Below are 9,785 nucleotides of genomic sequence, written 5' to 3'. Positions count from 1 at the left end.
TTCATCTTTAGGCTTCAGATATTTGACTCCTTCAGTGAGAAACTTCGGGATTGTCTCCGGCTTTTTAAGTACTAGGAACGGGGCCGTGGAGCCGGAAGAAAATTTTGCGGCCCCATCTCCTTTAATTTTTCAAAATCTTGATTTAGTTTTGAACTGTTGAAGTGAGCAATGATCATGCCCAACTGACAAATGAAAACACCGTTGGAGATCTTTACATTATAGGCTAAAAATACACAGACATCTCATGATTTTAGGATACTTTAATATTGCATCTTTTACTGACATACTTCTTACTTGAATTTAGTCAATGTACTAATAGGAGTAACATGTGGTATGGCTTTTTTAATTCCAGTCGACAGCCTTTCGAGCTATGCTGTTTCTCAGTAATCTTTTCAAACTCAAATTCGTCTTCAGAATTAGTATTAGATGATGATGATGATGGTGGATAGCTTTGTATTTCATCTCCTGGGGTTGGGCATTCTTGAGGGTTTCTTATTCAGAGTGCTATATGATATAAAGCTTCCTTTGCTTTGCTTTGTTGTTCATCTGTTAATAAACATCTGTACTTGAAATCAACATAAACGCTAGCTATCATTTCCCAATAAAGATTTTTCCTTAACTTCCGTGGAGGTCACGACAACTTCAGCTATGGGACCATATAGCTTAGAGAGGCAGTAGATCAGAGGCTTCCATTTGTTTAGGAACTGACCAGGAGTCAAGTCTTCACCTTGAATTTTCTTTGTAGTAGTATGTGGTTGGCAAAGCAAGTTTTTAAGTTTCTGCACCTGGTCCCACAGTACTTCTGTTAGTGTTAGTTAAGGATTGGTCATGCCAATAAGGATATGTGGACATGTGTTATGTCTTATGTAAGGTGGCCCCTAAACGTTAGTTTAGTCTCAGCCATGGTTCTCTGTGATGATATACAAAACTCTGTACAATAGCCAGAAATGAGTGTAGTGCTGTGTTTGCGTAGTGCGTGGATTGTTTAGTTGTTTCTGGCCATTTAGCTACTAAGAAGCAGCGAACTCCAGGAAGGCTGCTTCCCAGTACCCGTCCATGCCACGAGTTTCAGTTCTAGTAGGCAGCCCATCATCATATATGTGCTATCCTACCTAGTAGCTTGATCCAAAATTGCTCCTTTTCCAGCAAGCCATTTAATTATTGCTTCTATTTTTGGCTTTCTAGCAGCTAGTTCAACCTGTCTCACCTTACTTACAAGAGCAGTTGCATGTTTATTTCCTAAGCCATCACGAATTGCTAGCTGTAGAGTATTAACACCACAAGGCATGTGCTGGACTCTTGAGAGGCTTGAAATTTCATCCACGATGTCACTTAAATCCAGTTTTGCTTCTATGTCATCATCAGGTTCTAATTCTGGAGTCTCACCACTTGATTCATCTTTCACTTTCATCATCTGTTATTGAATCATCTCTCTCTTGTCTTTAACTTCTCAATAGTACTTGACATGTTGGAAGCATTATCAGTCATAATGCACAATGCATGCTATTTTCTTATTTCAAACTCTTGCAGAATGCCTTTCACTATTGCTGAAGGTACTCACTTGTATCTTGAGCTTATAATGAAACAATGATTTTATTGGTCAACGTTTTACAAATTTTTGCTCCACGAAGTCAAAATCTCGCCATCAGTGTTATTCACTTGGCATGTGCAAATATATTATTTATCATCTTCAGTGACCGTAAAGTATTCAAATACATTAGACTTTGTTCTAGATTCTTTGTTCATTGTAGAGGGCTTCCACGCATTTGACATTTCTGAAAAAATAATGCCATTGGCCCAAAGTTTATGGATGATAATGCCACATCCCATCGCATTGAAGCTGTTGATATGCTTTTGGAAAGTGAGGATATTGTTCGTATGGATTGGTCTGCCCGTTCTAAATCCCATCGAACTCATACAGGTTGAGTTCGATGGGATTTAGAACTGAGGAGATGCTTAGCGACACATCCACACCCACCAGAAAATGTTCACCAGCTGAAAATGGCACTGACAGAGGAATGGACCATGTTACGGCAAGAACTTATCAACATCATTGTTCTAAAGCCTGCATCGACATTAGTGGTGGCCATATCTCCTACTGAGGACCACCTCTTCCCTTTGTTCCCTTTGTTGATGTGCTCACAAAGCAACTGATTAAAAAAATAGTAATTTTGATATATAGTTGAATTTCAGGAAAGCTTTTAATACTGTTGTACACAAAAGATTGCTGTACAAATTGGAGCAGTGTGGTATTAAGGACAAGTTGCTGCTATGGATAAAGAGATGGTTGAGTGGGAGAAGACAGAGTGGCAATCAATGGGTAAATTTCTCTTCGTGGATTAATGTTATTAGTGGAGTGCTCCGGGGTTCGGTGTTTTCTATATTTATCAATATTTAGGAAGGCATATCAGGCATAATATTCAGTCGAAGTTTGCAGATGAGTTTGCAGAAAGGTTGGTTAATAACAGTAAGCTACTGCAACGGGATATAGAAAAGTTAAGCAGATGGACTGAGAAACGGCAATTGAAGTTTAACATTGACAAATGCAAAGTACTGAATATAGGTAGCAGCAAACCCACAGTAATGCAGTGTAGTAGAAAATGAAAAATATCTGGAGGTATTTTTCTTTATAGTCATATATTAGATAGTATGAACCACAGCTGTAATGCTCAATACGTTCTACGTTGATATCAATATTTGTAAAATAATAAGAGAAGTTTACCTCAATATAGTACTTAGAACACTTCCGTATGATACTCTCCAGAAATTAAAACGAAAAACTTACATTACAATAACAAATAATTAAAAATCAATTTCACCCAATAAAACTCAATTTAATACAATTAAAAATAATTAAAAGAATTTTAATGAAAAAATTTAGGAAGAAAAATCGTTTTGAAATTTTTTCATTAAAATTCTTTTATTTTTAATTCTGTTAAATTGATTTTTTCGTTTTAATTTCTGGAGAGTATCATACGAAAGTGTTCTACATACTATATTGGGGTAAATTTCTCTTATTTTATAAGCAGTCATATATGAAGTTCTCTGAATTGTACAGCCATATAATAATGTTCTCTGGGCAATGCAGACAGGCTACCAGGACAGTTCATGGAGTTTTGTCAATGATATATAGAAATTTTGCTAGTAGGGATGGTCAGGCCACATCTTGAGTACCGCATTCAGATATGGAGGCATCATTTCAGGATGTGGAACTGGAACAAATACAGAGAAGGGAGCAGAATTAGTTTGTTATTTGTTGTTTGGTTTTTAAGAGCATTAGCAACTAAGGCCATATTGCTCCAGGGATATGCGGTGGAAATTCCCTGACCTTTATGCATCCTCCATATTTGGTGGTCATGGGCTCGAACCTGGGTCTAATCAAGAAGCGTGTGCAACGCACTGCCGCTCCTACCCACCTGGCTACGGAGGCGCCACGGAGATTAGTGAGGGGAACAAAGGGATGCTCTTGCCAATAGATTGTAATGCAAATTGCAACACCTGGAGACTAGGCACTTGCGAGGTAATTGATTTTGGTGTTTAAGGCTTTGAATGGATTGAGTAAGCTTAATGCTCAATGGGATTCTTCCTCATACCAAACACGATGGGCACAAATTCAAATTGAGGAAGGACAGTTATAGAATAAATGTATGGAAGTGTGTTTAGCCAGCAAGTGGCTGATTGTTGGAACAAACTTCCATCTGTTGTTGTGGAAGTTGGTAGCTAAAATAAATTCAAGGAAGTAGAACAAGAAGTATTGGATGGAATGAATAGGTGAAATGGGAGATGTCTTTTTTTTTTTTTTTTTTCAGCTGATGCTGTATAAGCTTGCTTTCTTGCATCATTTGTCACTGCTAATGCCAAATTGAAAAATTTCTGCAAGGGAACTTTTTGCCATTGCAAGAAGTATATAGTTATACTTTAAAACAGATTGACAAAACAACCATTGTCAAAGCAGAAGCACCCCTGCAGATCCAGAATTTTAGTGGAAGGTCACGTATTTAGATGAGAGGAAGCGTCCAATGGCTTTATACAGAAAACAATTATACTTTAAAAATGTTATGGAAATTGTTCTGAAATATAAAAGACAGTTTCAATTAAAGAAATAAGGGATATTGTACATCTTTTTTAAGTTGGTGGGGTCCCCGATTGGTTTTGCAGTATAGGCATCGTCCTAATTAATTTTGCAGGTAGAAAGAATCCTGTTTTCTTCTAGGCCACTTCAATTGCTCAAACACACACACTACAGTACATACATATTCAATACTGGCTTCATCATTGTTTAATTGCATGCATGCATGCATCAAACAGAAATTTCTGAGCTGAATCACAGAATATGGATGGGGTTATTTGGTACAAGATGTTGGCTTCCCTTACCTTCATGGCTATACATTATATTTAATAATTACCTAACTTATCATCCTAAAATTATTTCTTTGTGAAACCCCCAGAAAGTGTGCTCCCATACTTTGATACATCCTTGTTGGAACACTATGCAAACTTAAAATTAATTAACCCATTTAAAAAAAAAGGATGTTCTCCATTTTAAGTGTCAGATAAACATTACTGCCTTATCTAACATTAGATTGCAAGATGTTTGGAAAACACTGTCATACACACAACAGACAGACAGAGATAGAAACTGGTTTAATTTTTATTTTTTAATGTACTTATACAGTATTATGTAGAAAATTACATTGTGAATGATCAATAATCATTCATAATCAGGATCATATTTGTATGCTCTCATTTCACAGTGCATCATTAACAATTAGTTTTAACTGCTATGGCCAATGGTCATCAAAGAATATAAAAAATGGATTTATTTTTATACTCCTGCTTTATGAATGGTTTTCATCTTTATCTTAAAAACAAACTTGGATTTTCAATACTTGAATTAAGGGCATGGAGTTGCATGTAGTGCTCCTCTCAAAAGTGCTAAGACTGGGACCAGAAGGGATGATCAAGTCAAAAAAAAAAATAAAAAATGTTTATAATTTTTATCAGATTTTGGACCAGCATCATGAATTGGGTACCACATAGTTATGCATTCCCTGTTTCTTATATTTATTAACATTTATGTTTTTTGATATTAATGTTTGGGTCTGCTTTTTACATAGGATTATTCAGAGTGGTTGGCAAGAATAGCTAGGTTATGCTGTTTGGCAGATTTGCACAGCTTTATGTGATGGTGGTAGCGGAGGTATAGGGGAAAATGGTTTTAATATGAAGAATATGGTAAACATATACCATTCTGTATTTCTGCAGACAGAATTAAATAATTATTAAATAAGTGCAATTATAGTTTTATTCTAATATTAATCATATAAAAAATAAAAACAAATAAAATTCTTACATTATATGGAGTTAAGTGGATTATCCTGTCCTTTCTCACGTGGTGGTGTTTGGATTTTTTTTTTTTTTTTTTGAATCATCAGGTTTTAAGTTGCTTAAGTTGCAATGGTCTTAATACTGACAGAATAAACTTTGCTTACACTACTTTCAAATAAATGATATCACAAAATTTTAATCTGTCAATTACTTAAAAGATGAGACTGGCTAAATAGCAATGTCATCTCTAAAAGATTAATTTGCCAATTGCACTGCCAAGTAACTTCAAACAAATATTTGATAGTGCAATAACACAGAAACTCATCGAGAAGACAGTTCGTTCCTGAAGTTCAAGGCCACATTTGTCATACCCTACTTACACCACTCACATTTATACTGATGTAGGCCATGGTAGTGGTAAAGTGATTTGTCATTGCTAACCATTTTTAGGTAACATTATGTGATGCACAGAATATTGACATTGAAAGACAGTGGGCTCCAATATATTGCGGTTTCCAGTTCTGAGAGACCCTTCCATGGACACATTCTAAAAATTGCAATAGTTTCCTTGGAAGGGTAGTCAATTCCGGGGACATGATAACCCTAGGTATAACAGAAGATTTAAGTAGTCCCACAACATTAGACAGCAGAAGGCTCAGAATGATGATTGATAAAAATGTTTCAGGAATGTTTCATATTGGTAAAATATGGTGCAAGGAAGCCAGGGTTTTTCTACATCTCAAAATACTTATGGATTCTCCTCTTTCTTCATGTCCTGATCTAGATGGCTTCTAGATTTCCCCAAGCTACTTGACTCAACCACCCTAAGAGAAAATTTAATCAATGATTAGCAACTTGCCAGCTAAAGGAAAACTCCACTAACTTTAATTTATACCACTTTCATTTCCAGTATTGTCTAAGGTACCTAGTTACCAAGCTCTATAGTCCACATATTCAAAGTCCCTGCTCATATCAGCAGCCTTTGCCAATCTTGTCCAACACATTGCCAGAGATTGGCAATGTGTTAGACAAAGAGGCCAACCTAAAAAAACAACCAAGAAGCTTGGTTGTTTTTTTAGGTAGGGCTCCATTTAAGTGTGCTATAAATGTTATAGTTATTGCATCCACACTGCATATAAAACGTGTCTCTCAATCATCACCTCCAAAGTAATACCCCACATCCCAAAGTAATACCTCTGTATAGGTATTACTTTGGGATTATTTCATGTGTAAAGTGTTGCATTTTTTTTTAACATTAAAACACAGCTACCATTATCTGACCATCCTTGTAGCTGTCATGACCCATTCCCTCGCACTGTGCAGCCTGAGCAATATAGGCATACATTTTCAGTAATATTCAATTTTCTTGTATTTATTTCTTATTAGCATCTCACAGCAATGATGTTTTATGTATTTTACTCCAAACAATATTATAACCATATAATAAGTGTTATTAGTATTATGTAATAATTGTTAAATTTTTGTATTTAATTATTAAATGACAAATTAAATATAAATGGTTCTATGAACTCAAAAACAAAAGGAGCTACTAGTTTCGTGTTTGTATTCCATGTTCTTTTTATTTTTTACATCAAATTAAGAGAAAAATTTAAATTTTTCTGTAAATTTGATTGATAATTCATTAGCCAGGAAAGGTGAAGCCAATTCTCTCTTAAGGTTCACATATGTATTTAGTGTGGTAGTCCTTAAGCATTTGTACTCATTCCTCCACACAGTTTGCAAAATGAATGGATTAACATTTGTTCTTAATAATCTTCATCTTACCTTGTTTAATGTCAGCAAGCAATTAACAAAATTTAATACTGCTGGCATTAAACAAGAAGAGCTGTAACTATATAAATAATAACAAAATGAGCTCACAGCAAGTTTGGGGGGGAACTCTCATGAATGGGGGGGTGAACTTTCATGCACAATGACCACTGAAGAATGCCATTGTGCATTGTCTCTGGTAGATTTGCCTTTTTTGCCAGACAAAAAACTCTAGCTGCAAGAAGGAAAAACCTTGTTATCCATGCCTGAGACCAACTAACTCATCCATGTGATGAAAAAACCCATAAAAGTTCCTTGCATCATTGATGGGTTTGAAACCTGGTCCTTTTCCACCAAGTGGGGAGGATAGTGATTATAACCACTGTGCTACCCGGCAGATCTGGAATATCCAGAGAGGAATCCAGGTATATCTAAAATATGATGTAGTTCTGACACTGAAAATCATACTGCAAAAGCAACATTATATTACAGGACTTATGCCTGTTTATCAGCAGCAAAAAAAAAAAAAAATACCCACTCCATAAGGAGTATGGTAGTTTTGCCACTGACTGTTATAAAATGAAGTTGTGAGCAGCACTGCACATAAACAGATTGTATAAATCCTGTGACTAATTCTTATTATGATGTCATTTTTTGCAGAATAAATTATTTAATATTAGTACTGTGACAATGTTATTTAACTGGTATAGCAGACAGTTCTAATCTGCTATAATCTAATCCATGAGGAAGATTTCAAAGATACAATTAAGTAAATATACAAACAGAACACAGTTCAAATAATGAATAACCAGGAAGAGCTAAAAGAAAAGGAAATAATGAACAGATTGTATATAACTATTTTAACAGATGACAGAAAAAAGGCCTTGTGCTTAGGGGCTCATATCAATTAAAAAAAATATATAAATAACTTGAAACAACCTGCTGAGCCTTATTAAAATAAACATACAAAAATAAGCAAAAATATGTTAAGAATAAACATAGTAGTATATTAAAAGTGACAAAAACATACAGAGTAAAATAAATTAAAATCAAGGAACACAAGTACAGATAAAATAAGAAGAGTAGTTTATGATCAGCACAAAGCTGAGCTTCTTCAGCCTGACTTAGATTTCAGAGATAGTCAAAAAAATTGGCAGCTGTGTTTTTATGGTGAAAAATGCAAGATCTTACACTTGGGGAATACCAACCCCAAAATAACTTGTACATATGGCAGGGTTGAACTAAAAACAATAGAGAAAGAAAGGGACATGACAGCTGCAATTGCAGTCAGGCATATAGTTCTCCAAGCAGTATAGAAAGGTGGCAAGGAAGGCTCACGGTGTCCTGTCAATGATAATTTTGTCAAAAAAATTGGCAGCTGTGTTTTTATGGTGAAAAATGCAAGATCTTACACTTGGGGAATACCAACCCCAAAATAACTTGTACATATGGCAGGGTTGAACTAAAAACAATAGAGAAAGAAAGGGACATGACAGCTGCAATTGCAGTCAGGCATATAGTTCTCCAAGCAGTATAGAAAGGTGGCAAGGAAGGCTCACGGTGTCCTGTCAATGATAATTTTATCACATATCTGCTTGCAGAAACAGAGAGATCATAATTCCAAAGAATAAAGGCAATTGTAATTGGAATACAGTGTATGGAAACCACACCTAAAAACAGACAGATTGTTGAAAGGGTCCAAAAACAAGAACACTCCTGCTGAGATTGGCAAAAGGGCATCAACGTGAGACTTGACTGAGGTATATAAGGCTCTGAGAGGTAAGGAATGAGGGTGGAAATTTAACTGTTATAAATGATTTCAGAACCAAGGCCATAAATTAAAATTACAGGCGGGGGGGGGGGGGAGGTATCGGAATTGTTGGAAATTTTCTTTTAGCAAGAGGGTGAGAGTCAAATAGATATTTTATTCTAATAAAATTAATATTTTAATTATTAATTTATTTTTTTTGGCCAGTGCAGCATAGGGCTTCTTTGCACCATATGGCTAATACTAATAAATAAGTAACTAAATCGCAAATATGAGATGCTTTCAAGGAGTGTCTTATCAACAACTAGTGCATAGAATTCATGCATAACTAGTACATGAATATTATGACATAAATAGCAATAACAGGTTTTTCATGTTATAGATGGGGTTGAATAGCTGTCCATTTTGTAGCAGTTGTGGGTAGTGAATGTGATCAAGGGAGGGACTGACATATATACAAAAATGTAATTTTATTCTGGTGTCATTAACAATTCATAGAATGAATTAGTTTATAATGGTAACATGGTGTATTGAATGATTTAGCCAGCATACTTAGTATTGCATTATACTGATATTTTCATACTCCTTTCTATAACCTAAGTAGAATCAACAGAGGGTGTGAAGTGTTGCCTACACTCCCAACTAAAAGTTTGGAATTGCAGCTTATGACAACAGTTTGTTAATTTTTTTGAAATCAGCCATGACAATATCAGGTGTATATATATATATATATATATATATATATATATATATATATAAAAAAACACACTACAAAGTATTTTAAGATTTTGGGAATATTTTTTCAGCAAAAAAATATTAAAATGATTAATATGAACTATACTGATTTTTCATCAAAATAGCCTCCACAAGATTTTATATCACTGCCTTGCACAGATGTGGCATTCTGGCAATTAATTTT

This window comes from Mastigoproctus giganteus, chromosome 6, assembly GCF_048544385.1.
Source record: "Mastigoproctus giganteus isolate SK-2022 chromosome 6, ASM4854438v1, whole genome shotgun sequence".
Taxonomy (NCBI): domain Eukaryota; kingdom Metazoa; phylum Arthropoda; class Arachnida; order Uropygi; family Thelyphonidae; genus Mastigoproctus; species Mastigoproctus giganteus.
Note: the sequence above shows the minus strand (reverse complement) of the source record.